Source organism: Octopus sinensis, linkage group LG21, assembly GCF_006345805.1.
Source record: "Octopus sinensis linkage group LG21, ASM634580v1, whole genome shotgun sequence".
NCBI lineage: Eukaryota > Metazoa > Mollusca > Cephalopoda > Octopoda > Octopodidae > Octopus > Octopus sinensis.
The window spans coordinates 1,310,647-1,313,414 of record NC_043017.1 but is presented as its reverse complement, the minus strand read 5'-3'; the positions used below and the strand labels follow the sequence as shown (position 1 = coordinate 1,313,414).

General features: G+C 28.8%; 1 non-coding gene across 1 annotated transcript; it reads right to left on the bottom strand.

Moving 5' to 3' along the window:
- Positions 1–220: 220 nt before the first annotated feature.
- Positions 221–293, bottom strand: Trnav-aac. The gene has a single exon. It is a non-coding gene; the product is annotated as a tRNA-Val (tRNA).
- Between the last annotated feature and the right edge of the window lie 2,475 nt (positions 294–2,768).

Sequence of the window (2,768 nt, the reverse complement as noted above, 5' to 3'; positions counted from 1 at the left end):
TTATTGGTACAAAACAGACGTTTATGTATGCATATATTTATATACACACACATACACACCTGTCATTTAAGTATGCATACATACACACACAAATCCATACGTATACACATATGCATATACGTATACACAGGTTTATATATATATATATATCCTTAATCCTTAAAAATGTTTTAGCCTGAATGTCGCGGCCATGCTGGGGCACCACCGCTGAAAAAATTATAGGTACCAGCGAGTTTCCAACTCACGACCTTCTGCATGTTAAGCAGATGTGATAACCACTACACCATGGAACCATATATATAAACATATTAATTTTTTACAATTTACATACATATACAATTCATACACACATGTATCTATTTAACTTTATTTGATATATATATATTAAATCAAAACTACAAATTTTAAATTCGACTATTAGTATGTAGGGGCGGTAAGTATTTTTTCTGTTTATATAAACAAACGAAAAACAAAATCAATTCGATACAGTCAACGAAAAAAATCCTTTAAATATATACATACATCAAAGTAATACAAAGCAAGCGAAATGTCCCACATCCTAATAACGAGCCAAAACAACAACAAATTAAATAAGATATATACCCCATTATTTCCATACTCCCAGATATATACACATATATATTATATATGCCTTTATTTATCGATACTTATAAACCAACACGAAAAGCGAAACCAAATATATACGAGCATAGAAAAATAAATTATATATACATCACAACCAAAATAATATCACCCCAGCTTAATTCAATTCGTCCTTAGTCTGAAAAACACCTGTTGTTATGTCCTGTTAATTGCCTTTGTAGTTGTGTACCATTTCTCTGTCTTTTTCCGTCCTTGTTTTCGTATACATTCGCTGCTTTCATGCAATGAATCTAATGCTCATAGCTTAGTTTTTCCTTGGGGCCGCCAAGATTGTAGCAATCTCGAGTATAACCAGCAGAAATTGCAAATATAATCTTGAACTCTATTAAGGATAGAAGACTCCGAATGACCCGTCCTTGTTTTCTTTGTATCGTCCGTCTGGCTGTTTTTGTTGTCCCATTTTTGTATTTTTTATATATAAGATATAGTGGTGTACGTACACTTTGCTGTCTGATATATATATATATATATATATATAATATATATATATATATATATATATATACACATATATATATATATATATATATATAACACCATATATATATATATATATATATATACACCATATATATATATATATATATATATATACACCATATATATATATATATATATACACCATATATATATATATATATACACCATATATATATATATATATATATACACCATATATATATATATATATATATATACACCATATATATATATATACACCATATATAATATATATATATATATATATACACCATATATATATATATATACACCATATATATATATATAACAATACACATATATATATATATATACACCATATATATATATATATACACCATATATATATATATATACACCATATATATATATATACACCATATATATATATATATATACCATATATATATATATATACACCATATATATATATATATATATATACACCATATATATATATATATATACACCATATATATATATATATATATGTATAGACATATACACATGCACACAAACACACACACACATATATATTTGAAATTCTATAAAAATTACTTAATACAGTTTATAAGTATAAAGCGGATTTGAAAAAAAATTATCTTTTAAATGAGAGTTATCATAGCTTTTAAGATGTTTCTCTCCTTACTGGAACAAATCTTTTACGTAGTGTCAGTGTATGTGTGTGTATGTGTAGGAGAGAGAGATGCGTAGATGTATGTAGTGATATGGTGTGTACATTTGTGAATATCTTATTCCTTCGGAGTAGATCCTCTATGGTATATGCGTGTGTTTCGTCTGTATGGTAATCAGCACATACACAACGTGAAACATACGCACAAAATAACAGTCATACACACTGATTCACAGACACACGCGCGCGCGCGCGCATACAAATTAATGTACCTATATAAACATACATAGAAACGTCCATTCATGCATAATAACAGGCAGACGCACATAAATATTTCTTTGTTGTTAAATATATGGAGACCGACAGCCCTAAAGCTCACGACTGTTCTCGGTAAATACATCGAACGGAAGACAATGGCGGGGAAGCAGGCATTACCGTAAGGTATAATAAAGAGAACAAATGCACAACACACTGCCGTCAGATCTCATATATGTGTGTGTGTCTTTTTTTCCGGTCTCTTCCTTCTCCATCCCACCGTCTTTATCTCTCTCTTCTATCTGCATCTATAGCGCGAGCTGCAAATCTATATTTTTTTCCCCTTTTCTCCACATAATAGTAAACGTACCATTACCTCTCGTATCTCTACCTAGACGCAACGCACTAACATAGAAAGCAAACACAGAAACACACCTATATGAAGGTACCAGCATACATATACATGCATAAAAGTACATAAACATATGGATAAATAGTTCTGTACATACATCATACATATTCATATAACTATATACACTTAACTGAGCTTATGTAAGAATATAAGATATATATATGTATATATATATATATATATATATATATATATATATATAAGACATATGTATGCTTATATATTTATGTATGTGTGCATTTCGATATAAACATACGTGCATCCATATTTACACGAGGTGAATTACTTTTCTTTTAGACATAT